The following is a 12,720-nucleotide window of genomic DNA, read 5'->3' as shown; positions in this document are numbered from 1 at the left end:
AATGTTTAAAAAATTGAAAAAAAAAAGTAATAAATTTAACTAGAATAAGACAAGAGAGCCAAATCAAGGTGTAGCTATAAAGAGCTAGAATTATATAAGTATATTTGTGCATGTGTGTATACATATAGTTTATAAATATGCATATCTATTTGTATATATGTATGTCAAACTATATATATCAAATATATGCATGTATATTAAACTGTATCAAATCTATTTATCAAGTATGTGTATATATCAAATATAACATATATTAAATGTCTATACATACATGCATAAATGAAGTTATATATATATGTATGTGTTCAGAGAGACAGACAGAGACATATCTCAAGCTCCCTGGGTGTCAATCAATCTTCCTCTCCTTCCTAATCATCCTCACATCTGGTAGCCCTGTAGCCTCTATTCTCTCTGAGGGGAAGGGCTCATTGGAGGAGGCAGAATCCTGACCGCTGTTGAACAGCACCTCCATGAAAGGTCACAGCAGGATAAAATCCAATTTTCTGCTAATAAGGACAAGCTAAAAATTCACACACACCCAGTTCAAACAGTTTCTTAATCTTCTCTCTCTTCAGGCAGCAAGGATGATAACAGCTACAGCAGGAAAACCAGAATAATCTCTAGGGACACAGAACAAAAGTGACAGTGGTCCTCAATTCCCAATGCCACATCAGATGCTCAGTGGAGTTGGTTTGGAAGAGAACAAGCTCTTCTGCCACAGGGGATGGGCCACTCTTATCCTCAAAAGAAGAGAAGAATTCCTTTTGAGGAAATAATAATAATAATAATAATTTCACATTGATGTAGCACTTTAGGGTACTCAAAGTGATTTTATTCTAATGAGCTTGTGAAGTGGGAAGAGCAAGTATCATTCCCATTTTACAGATGAAAAAACTGATGCTCTGAGATTTATGCCCATTCCTAGTCATGTAACCAGTACAAGTCAGAGCTAAAATTTGAACCCAAGTATACCAAATCTAAATCCAAATCCATCAGTCTTTCCATTAACTCAACCTTGTCCCAAAGGCTTAGCACAATACCTGACACATAGTAGGTGTTTAATGAATGCATTTTGTCTGATTTTATTGACTGACTGGAAACTTCAGTAAAAATGGTACATCTTTGAGAAAGTCATTACCCACCACCACCACCAACAACAACAACAACAAAGAGATAATGTATAAATGGCACATTATGGTATGTGATCACAAATGGATTATATAGACAGTCTTCATGGTACAACAGAAAGAATTCTACATTTGGAGTCAGAGGTCCTAGTTCCAAACCCAGCTTTATCATTTACTACTAGATGTGTGATCCTGTGTCTTAGTTTCCTTGTCTTTAAAATGAAAGCATTGGACTAAATAACTCTTGAGGCTTTTCCCAGTTCTTTTGTTGTTATTGTTGAGTCATTTTTCAGTTGTGTCTGACTCTTCATGACCCTATTTGGGGTTTTCTTGGCAAGGATACTAGAGTGGCTTGCCATTTCCTTCTCCAGCTCATTTTACAGATGAGGAAACTGAGGCCAACAGGGTTAAGTGACTCACCCAGGGTCACAGAGGTAGTAAATGTCTGAGGTCAGATTTGAACTCAGGAAGATGAGTTTTCCTGCATTTCATGCCTGGCACTACATCCTCATCCTAGTTGCCCTCTTCCAATTCCAAATCAATGGTGATGATAATGGTGGTGGTGGTGGTGATGACAACGACAATGACAACAAAGATGACAGCCTGGATATGCAGTCATATAACAAAAACACATCAATTAAAACTTCAGAGGGGTTGGGGAAGATTATTTGGGAAGATCAGAGAATTCTAGGAGAAAACAAGGACAATTCTACGTGCCTCCATCTCTGGGTTCTCTTTTAGAGCAGCTATCACCTAAAAGTCCACAAGGGGTCAGTCTCTACCTTCTAAGACAGTGCCTGTGGCATCTCAACTTCCTCTAGTCCCATTTCCTTTCTATTCTTGCAAGAGTCCAAGCTAACTGGAACATGTTTTTATTATATGGTGAGGAATTTCAGGACAATGGTTATTCAGAGTTTTGATTAGTACTAGTTAGATAAAATCATCTGGATTCTTGAACTGCATCAAACAAACACACATTCTTGTAAAAGCATAAATCAGCCTCACAAGGCAGTGCTTTTCTATATACCATTAGTTTATCCTCCATCCCTGTCTAGAGTCCCAAGTTAAGCCACCTTCCTGGTAGATTTTCCCCAACATATGATGTCTGGAAAAAGACTCTCACCTACTCCTTGGGCTCTATCATTTGCATTTTAGAAACACATAGACTTCTTTCATATTATAATTACTCACAGCTACTTCTGTGACCCTGGCCAACTAACTTAACATTATTGGGTTTGTTTCTTCAATGGTAAAACTCAGGGATGGTCCTAGATAGATTCTGAGGTTTACTACAGCTCTGGATCACAGGTTCTAGAATCCTATTAATTCCTTATACATTCTTAGCTCTTCTTGGGCCTGACCCCTAGATGGGAAAAGTTTAAGATCAAAATTTAATTGATACCATAGCCATTTCCTAATCGTGAGGAAGGATGTCTACCTCCTAGAAAATTCTATTTCTCCCCTCTCTTATGTTTCAGACCTAGTCCTTTCCCTTCGTGAAACAGATATTCATTTTGCTTTTGTTGTAACCCAAAATTAACTCACCTTGATCATGCCCATAATCGCTGCTACTGGGGAGATAAGGCTGTTAGATCACTTGAACCATAAGTCTAGCATCAATGAGCCCCCAAAAGGTTGGGGTAGAAGGAGGTTATTAGGCTAAGAAGTGAACTGACCCAGGTTCAAAATGGAGTAAGTCAAAGCTCCCTTGCCTACAAATATTAAGATAAAGTCTATCAGTGGCCACTGTACTTCCTTCCAGAACTAGATAGAGAGACATCTCCAAAAATAAGTCATTGATATAAGTTTTTCTCCTATTCTATAAGGTAGACTATATTACTAAATTATCACAATTTGGTTTATTTTTGCATCCTTAATTAAGGAAAAATCCCCTGCTGACATCTGCTTCCCATATTTCATCAAGGTGATACTAGATTCTCAAAGACTTTGCCCATAGAACACAAGCCCCTGTAGACAGATCCTAAGCAGGCAAAGTTCCAAATACCAGCTCTGAAAGATACTGTATATGCCTATTGTCCAAAGACCTGACTAGCTCAGTTCAGAGAGGTCCAGTTTTAATGCAGAGTGGTGAACTTTTTGGTCATAGCAACTCAGGAAAACCATTTCCTACGATGCAAAGAGGATGAAACTTAGGAGGGTTAGAAAGAGGATACCCACTTATGAAATCACAAATCTGTGATGTATGCAAGAAGAGCCATCTAACCATTCATGGAGTGGTGGGGGTGAGAAATATTCACTGAAATAATAAAATCAAAAGAGTAAACAAGTTTGGTGACTTCCCTATGGAGGATTTTTGTCAAGACATGTACAGGAATCATTAGAATGAAAGGAAATGAATAGTGATGGTCACATCACTCCTTTAGTGGAAGATCTACTACATATACAAGAAAACACTCTGATTTGTCTATAAAATGAGGAAAATAATATGTCCCTTGCTTGAATATTGTAGGCTAGACCTACCTAGGTCCCTTCCAAGTCAACATTCCAAGGGACTGTGGTTCCTTGATGTGTTAGAGCTATTTGAGGTGGCTTCCCCCCTTTTTCCTTGAGACCCAATCACTTTTTGGATTTCCATATACTTGTCATCCATGCCTATGGCAACCATTGTTTTGGACAATATCTGTGGTTTCATTGGCATAGGAAATTCCTATGGAAGCAAATCTGCACCTGCTTAGCAACTTAAAATCTTAGAGGACTGTATCAAAAGCAGGGGTTAGACATGTTTTCCTTACTCCAAGGCTAGCTCCCTATCCATTATTCCAGGCTGCCTCTCTGATGAAAACCACAAATCCCCAATTTTCTAAATCTCTCAAATTAAAATCTTCCATCCATTGTTCCCACAAGCCACTGAAAATCCCAGAACCTACAATATTTTCACAATAGCAATTGAAGGAACAGAGAAAATTAAATATTGCTAATAAAAATATATGCCATAAGACAAAAGACAAAACGATGGAGAAATGTGGGCTAGAGAAATACCATAATTACTCATATAAACATGTCTGTGTACTAGCCCATACTAGGTATGCTAGGCCATTTATCAGGGATAGAAATAGATAGATATCTATACCTACAAAAGTGGTAAGAATGTGATTACACTGGCAGCATGTACACAAGTGTAGAAGCCTAGGCAATTATGATAGTAAAGCAAAGCTGACTGGTCATAAGTTCACCATATCCATTACCCTGCCCTACTCTTTCCTCCTCAATTTCTGAATTTTCTAGTTCCTGCCCCTCCATTTATTGTTGTTGCACTTTGAGAACCCTAGTCTTACCCATGCACTTTATTGCATCACCAGTTATCTATTGTACCTTTCAAACTGGACATCCCCAAAACATTTAAAATTCAACAACCCTAAAACTGAATTTACTATCTTTCCCCTAAACCAATTCCTCTTCTAAACTTCCCTATTTTTGCCAAAGGTACCACCATGCCTCCACTGTCTGAGATTCATAATCCTGATATTATCCTGGATTCCTCATTCTTCCTCACTCCACATATCCAATTAGCTGCCAAATTCTTCTGGCTCTACTTCTACATCTCTTTCATCAGATCCCCTGTCAGAACCCACAGAGCTAACACCTTAGTTCATGCCCACATCACCTCTGGCCTAGGTTTTTACAACAGCCTCCTCATTGGTCACCCTGACTCAAGTCTCTCCTTACTTTAGCCTCTCTGAGAGCTGCAAAGTAATTTTTCTTAAGTGCAGATTTGATCTTGTGACTCCCCTCTTCAAACCACTTCAGTGACTCCTATTATCTTTATGATAAAATATATTCTCTTATTCATTTTCCTTTCTTTTCTTTTTTTTGTAAGGCAATTGGGGTTAAGTGACTTGCCCAGGGTCACACAGCTAGTAAGTGTTAAGTGTCTGAGGCCGGATTTGAACTCAGGTCCTCCTCACTCCAGGGCCGGTGCTCTATCCACTGCGCCACCTGGCTGCCCCTCTCTGATTCATTTTCAAAGTCCTGCACAACATAGCTCCAACCAATATTTCCAGTTCCATTGTATATTATGCCCTTTCATTCACTCAATTGAGCCAAACTCCTTCCAGTCCAAGTGACTTTGCAATGGTGGCCCTCTAGACCTGGAATGAAAAACCTTCTTACCTCTCCTTCACAGAGTCCTTCTCTTCCTTTAAGAAGCATCTCATATGCTACTGTCTTCTGCATGAAGCCTTTCTTTATTCTCCCCCCCATAACTGCTAGAGCCTTCCCTACCAAAATATCTTATATTTAACTCCTTGTGTGTGTATATCTGTGTGCATATTTATTAACTATATATTTATACTGTAGAGTTTTATATGTACTTCTTGCCTTCCCCATTATAACATAAGTTCATTGCAAGTAGGGATTGTTTCAATCTTAGTTCTTGTGTCCCCAGCACTTAGTACACTAACACAAAGCTTAATAAATACTTGTTAAAGTGTGTGATGGTCAATTGGGATAGAATTAGCTCTTCACAGCCATAAAGTGATCCAAGACAATTCCAAAAGACTCATGATGGAACATGCTCCCCACATCCAGAAAAAAGAACTATGGAGTCTGAATGCACACTGGTTTCACTTTTTTGTTATTTTTTCTTTCTTATGGTTTTTCTCTTTTGTTCTGATTCTTCTTTCACAATATGACTCGTGTGGAAATATGTTTAATATGATTGTACTGTATAACCTATATCAGATTGCTTGCTGTCTTGGGGAGAGGGGAGGAAGGGAAGGGGGAGGGAGAAAAATTTGGAACTCAAAAACCTTCAAAAATGAATGTTGTAAACTATCTTTACATGTAATTAGAAAAAAATGAAATACCATTAACAACAAATAAATGAATGAATGAATGAGTAAATAGACAAATAAACAAATAGATAAATAAAAAATATAAACAAACAAATAAATGGGTGGGTGGGTGCGTGAATAAATAAATACATGAAAAATAAATAAATACTTGTTAATTGATTGGCTCAAGCCTGGGCCCTCCCTCATCTTCCTCAGAACCCTATATACAGTCACAGTGCTTAGGAAGCCCCAAAGTTCCAGAATTTGGGGACAAGTACAGCAAATTTTATCCTTTGAAATGGTAAATCAACAAGCTAATAAGAAACCAAAATAAATGGAACAGATTAGTCAAGCTTCAGAAGTAATCCAATTAACTGTGCCCAAAGGGCTATGGGACTGTTCATACCCTTTAACCCAGTAATACCACTCTATCCCAAAGAGATCATAGAAAAGGGAAAAGGACCCACATATACAAAAATATTTATAGCAGCTCTCTTTGTGATGGCAAAGAATTGGAAATCAAGGGAATGCCCATCAACTGGGGAATGGCTGAACAAGTTGTGTTATATGAATGTAATGAAATACTATTGTGCTGTAAGAAATAATGAGCAGGCAGATTTCAGAAAAATCTGGGAAGACTTAAGTGGACTAATACTGAGTGAAGTGAGCAGAACCAGGAGAACATTGTACACAGTACCAACAACATTGTGTGATGATCAACTGTGATAGACTTGGTTCTTCTCAGCAGTGCAATGACCCAAGACAATTCCAAAGAACTCATGATAGAAAATGTTCTCCACATCCAGAAACAAAGAACTGTGGATTATGAATGCAGATTGAACCATACTGTTTCTACCTTTTTGTTGTTTTTTCTCTTTTTTTGAGGTTTTCCCCTTTTGTTCTGATTCTTCTTTCATAATATGACTAATGCAGAAATGTGTTTAATGTGATTGTACATATATACCCTATATCAGATTGCTTTATGTCTTTGGGAGGGGGGAGGGAAGGGAAGGGGAGAGAAAAAATTGGAACTAAAAATCTTATGAAAACAAATTTTGAAAACTATTTTTATGTGTAACTGGAAAATAATAAAATACTTTTATAATTAAATAAAAACAAAAAACAAAAACAAAACAAAAAAAGAAGTAATCCAATCTAAGAAAATGAATGAGTTACATATGAGAATAGGATATCTCCCAAAATGAAATCTCAAGATGTAGAGCAGAACTTGGCAATGGGGTGGCTGAAGGGCGATTTAAACAAAAAAAAATAAATGACTGCATATCTTTAAGTTGAATCAATTCATTAACAGGAAAATGTTCATGTTCTGGGAAAAATAAATGATAAGCCCCAGAAGGGAGGAGAGCTCAGTTCTCCTGCAGGACACTATCATATCACACTCCCCCCACCCCTGCCCAATTCATACAGACTCTCATTGGATGACCCCATTTGCATCTCTTCTTTTTAGTTCTACCCATTCTGCAGCTCACTCTCTCTCATACCCTTGGACTTTTATCATTCTCTCATTTAAAATTACCTACTATGTGCCAAGAACTGTACAAGGTGCTTGGCATTCAAAGGCAAAAACAAAAGTCCCTAGTCCTCAAGAATTTTCCTTCTGTAGAGAAGTAACAGGTACACAAGTCCCTGTTTTTAAAAATATTTAGAAAATAAAGCTACTTGGGGAAAGGGGAAGTACTAGCAATGGGGGAATTAAGAAAGATCTTCTAAGGGCAAGATGACTACAATGTAATGAGTAAGAAGACTGAAGAGGGAGGAAGGAGCTATGATTATGAAAGGCTTTGAATGTCAAACAGAGTACTTGTCTCTGTGTGATTAAGCCGAAAATTTAGGGAAACTAGCCTGTAAAATTGTTTCATAGAAGGGAGACATTTTCACCTGGCCCACCAACTTGCACATAATAGGTGCTGAATAAACATTTAATAGGCAAGGAGGGAAAGAAAGTTCTTCTATAAGGAGTAGCTCTTGAACTGAGCATTCAAGAGTGCTAAAAGTTCCAAGATAGAAGTGAGGAGGGAGAACCATAGAATTAAGATTAAGGAAGGGGCCTTCGATAAATCACATCTAAACTCAATATCTTATTTTACAGATGAAGAAAGTGAGTCTCAGAGAGGGGGAGTAATTTGCCCAAGGTCCCCATCATTGTTATGCTGCAGAGCCAGAATTAAATTCAAGCCTTCTGATCCAAATTGAACTCTAACATCTGTGACTCTTAGTTTAACTAAATCAAAGAGATAAATGGGCCTGGAATCAGGAAAACCAGAGTTCAAATCTAGCCTCAGACACATACTAGTTATGTGACCCTGGATAAGTAACTTAAGCTCTATTTGCCTCAGTTTTCTCAACTGTAAAATGGGGATAAAAATATTACCTATCTCCCAGGGTTGTGGGGATCAAATGAGACAATATTTGGAAAGTCCTTAGCTCAGTGGCTGGCACAAAGTATGCTTGTTTCTTTCCTTTCTTCCTTAACTGAGATGCTCAAGATGCACATTCATTTATTTGCACTGAAATGAAAATAATGACTGTTCCCTTCCATGAGGTTCTTCCAAAATTATCTGCACTTAGTGAGGGAAAAGAGTATTTTATAGGGGTTCCCCAAGTCTACCCTGGACAGGACTGGACAAAGGAAGCCATCAAATCTTAGAAAGCTTCATAGAGGAAGTGAGGTTTTAAGAACAGAGATATAACCCTTGGCAAATGAAAAGTATGTGTCAGGTAAATCGGTGCTGTTTTGGAAAGGGTTCAAAGGCAAGAATGGGACAAGTGGATACAGGACAAGTGATTTGGAGCAATTGGAACAGAAAAGGCAGGCAAGGGCATAGAGTGGGCTGAAGAATCTGAGGTAGTCCAGGGCACTGTAGGGAAGGGCTTTGAAGTTAGGGTGAGGATCTTGGACATGATCCACAGGGCATGAGTAAAGTTTATTTAGTAATTCTCATGGAGGTCGGCTACCCACAAGTTGTGCCTTTTATCTGAGGATAGTTCTACTGGGACCTCAAAAAATAAAAATTCGACCAGTTCTTCTTATCTTCAAAGAATAAAACCAAATTGAAGACTTGGCACTCTAATATGAAGCTCTCATTACTGCCTTGACTTGCCCCACAAAGTCACTCGGACCCTGTGAAAACACTAGAATCCTGGAAGCTTGACATAATTTATTGTAGCCCTGCCTAGAGGTAGAGAATACATCCAATCCTCATTTCTTACTCATGGAATTTTAAAAAAATCTGTCAAGTAACAAGAAGTAAAACTGAGTTTCCTGTAGTTCTAAGGCACTGAATTAGGGAAGATTGCATGAAGGGAGCTATTGAGGTAACTTCTGCAGGCTAAATTTCACAAGTTTAAAAGAATATATGCTTTCTATTCAAAGAAATTCCTTTATCCAACTGAATCACAAAGGAATGTTTTTCATTCTCTGGAGTCTAGAAACAGCCCTAATTAAAACAACTCTGAAAAAAAAAAAAACAACTCTGAGATATCACTTCACACCTTTCAAATTAGCTAACATGACAGAAAAAGGAAAATGACAAAATGCTGGAGGGGATGTGAAAAAATTGGGACACTCATATACTGTTGGTGGAGTTGTGAACTAGTCTAATTATTCTGAAGAACAATTTAGAGCTATACCTAAAGAGCTATAAATCTGTGCATACCCTTTGACCCAGCAATACCATTTGTAGGTTTGTATCCCAAAGAGATGAAAGAAAAGGGAAAATAGACTTATTTGTATAAAAAATATTCATAACAACTCTTATTGTGGTGGGGAAGAATTGGAAACTGAGAGGATACCCTTCAATTGGAGAACAGTTGGACAAGTTGAGGTATATGAATGCGATGGAATATTATGCTATAAGAAATTATAAGCATGATGGTTTCAAAAAATCTTGGAAAGATTTATATGAACTCATGCAAAGTAAAGTGAGCAGAACCAGGAGAACACAGTATTCAGTGATAGCAATATTGAAAGGATGCTCAACTGTGAAAGACTTAGCTACTCTGATCAAGACAATGACCCAAGACAATTCCAAGAGACCCATGATGTTATTCACCTCCACAGAGAGAACTGATAAACTCTGAGTACAGATTAAAGCATATTTTTAAAAATTATTTTTCTTTGCATGTATGTGTGTGCTTTGGAACATGGCTGATATAAAAATGTTTGTATAACTTCACATGTCTAATTGATGTATCACTTGCCTTCCCAAGGGGTGGGGGAGGGGCAAGTGGGGAAAAGAGAATTTGAAACAAAAATTTTAAATGAATGTTTACAAAATCTTACATGAGAAAGAAATCAAAGCTATCTCTGGTTGTATGAAAAAAATGCTCTAAATCACTATTCATCAGAGAAATGCAAATTAAAACAACTCTGAGGTACCTATCAGAATGGCTAATATAACAAAAAAAGGAAAATTTGGGATGTTGGAGGAGATGTGGGAAAACTGGGACACTAATGCACTGTTGGTGGAGTTGTGAACTGATCCAACTATTGTGGAGAGCAATTTGGAACTACTCCCAAAGGGCTATAAGGCTGTGCATACCCTTTGATCCAGGAATACCACTGCTGGGTTTATATTGAAGAGACATCAAAAAAAGGAGCATAGGACCTATTTGTGCAAAAAATATTTATTGCAGCTCTTTTTGTGGTGGCTGAAAATTGGAAATCAAAGGGATGTCCACCAATTGGGGAATGGCTAAACAAGTTGTGGTATATGATTGTAATGGAATACTATTGTGCTATAAGAAATGGAGGTGGATTTCAGATACAACAGGTGGCCTAACCACAACCCTTTACAAATGAATACATTTATTCCACAAAGCAAGATATATGTGTTTAAAATTTTCCATCAAGAGAAGAGCTTCTCCCCTGTGGCTCAGAAGTCAGAGGAGAGAACGGAAAATACCAGGCACAAAAGAAATGCAGGATGATTTCAGAAAAACCTAGAAAGACTTACATGATCTGATGCATAGTGAAGTGAACAGAATCAGGAGAACATTATACATTATAGCAATATTGTTTGATGAAGAACTGTGCATGACTTAGCTATTTTCAGCAGTACAATAATGCAAGATAATCCTAAAGGTCTAATAATAAAGCATACTATCTGCCTTCAGAGAAAGAAATTATGTTGATTAAATATAGACTGAAGTATGCTATTTTTCACCTTTCACTTTTTTCTTTTTATTCTACTCTTCTTATACAAAATGACTAATATGGAATTTTTTTTCATAATTGCACATGTTAAACCTATATCTGATTTCTTACCGCCTTAGGGAGGAGGAAGGGAAGGAAGGGAGGGGAACTCAAAACTTTAAATAAAAATGTTTAATTAAAAAAGAAAGGAAAGACCAGCTCTAATTCTATTACTAGAAAAATTTTTCTGTACAGGTATGCCTCAATTTAAAAAGCAAAACAAAAGGGGGCAGCCAGGGGGCAGCCAGGTGGCAAAATGGATAAAGTACCAGCCCTGGATTCAGGAGGATCCGAGTTCAAATCCTGCCTCAGACACTTGACACTTACTAGCTGTGTGACCCTGGGCAAGTCACTTAACCCTCATTGCCCTGTCAAAAAACTGTTTTTAATTAATTAAATAAATAAATAACAAAGCAAAACCACTACAGGAAAATTTAGAATTAAAAGATAAATTAGGAGGTTATTATTTATATTACTCAATTCTATAGCTTATAAAAAGCTTTAAAGAGACTTTTAAATAGCAGCCTCCATATGCTTTAAAATATTTGTTTATACTTCATTAATTCCTGACTCCTAGGGATGCAGTGTTACACAGTGGAAAAGAATTCTTGATTTGGTGTCCAAGGATGCTCCATCATTTTACAACCTTCGTGAATTTTGGTATATCATTTACCCTTTCTGATCCCCAGTTTCCTCATCTGTAAAATTAGAGGATTAGACTAAATGATGTCAAAAAAAAACTCATTCCAGTTTTAAATCTGATGGCCCTTAAAACAGGGAGATAAAAGGAATATAAAACTCGAGGGTTAGTGTCACTAAAAAGCACTGATGGCAAGTCAGAGAATTAGAATAAAGTTGTTGCAGCAGAAAGGACCAAAATTCAAATTCTAGCCTTGTTACTTACTTCCTGTATGACCTTGGAGAATTCAATCAGTCTCTCTGGACCTCAGTTTCTCCTCTGTCAAATGGGAGGGAGTGGGGGGGGGGGACTGGATAGCCTCTGAGCTACCTTTGAGCTCTAGTCACGATCCTATGACCCTAAAACAAAGCTGGAGAAGTAGGCTGCCATATGCAAAAATTCAGCTCAGAGACAACTTCTCCCACAATGACAGGTAAGTTGACCATAACCCTTTACAAATGAATACATTTCTTCCATAAAACAAGATATATGTGTTTAAAATTTTCCATCAAGAGAAGAGTCCCCTGTGGTTCAGAAGTCAGGGGAGAAAAGGGAAAATGCCAAGCACAAAAGGAGTTGATGATATTAATCAGAAAAGGCATCTGGCTCACACCATTCCAGACACTGCCCATCCTCACCACCCCCTCCCTTAGCATAACACAACTTCCAGAAAACGCCACAGCTCCAGGATGCAGCCAGAAGCCTGGGGTACAAAGTGTTTGCCCTCACACAGCCTTTTAAAAAAAAGGCAGATGTTGGAAAAAACGAAAAAACTGGATGCAGAATTCAGGCCATATGAAGTCCAAAGAGTATCCTGATAGCTCTCTCAGCTACTCAAGTTCCCCTGCCACACACAGCTTTCTTGGCAAGGACAGCCAATCCATAGCCCCTCAAAACCACCAGGCT

General features: G+C 37.9%; 1 protein-coding gene across 1 annotated transcript in view; it reads right to left on the bottom strand.

Annotated features, from left to right (window-relative positions):
• Positions 1–12,720, bottom strand: part of HHAT (hedgehog acyltransferase) — a 535,206-nt gene that overhangs the window by 459,398 nt on the left and 63,088 nt on the right. The gene's annotated exons all lie outside the window — the stretch shown is intronic.

The sequence above is a fragment of the Dromiciops gliroides genome, chromosome 4 (assembly GCF_019393635.1).
Source record: "Dromiciops gliroides isolate mDroGli1 chromosome 4, mDroGli1.pri, whole genome shotgun sequence".
Taxonomy (NCBI): domain Eukaryota; kingdom Metazoa; phylum Chordata; class Mammalia; order Microbiotheria; family Microbiotheriidae; genus Dromiciops; species Dromiciops gliroides.
The sequence above is the reverse complement of the archived record's forward strand: the minus strand, read 5'-3'. Positions and strand labels throughout refer to the sequence as shown.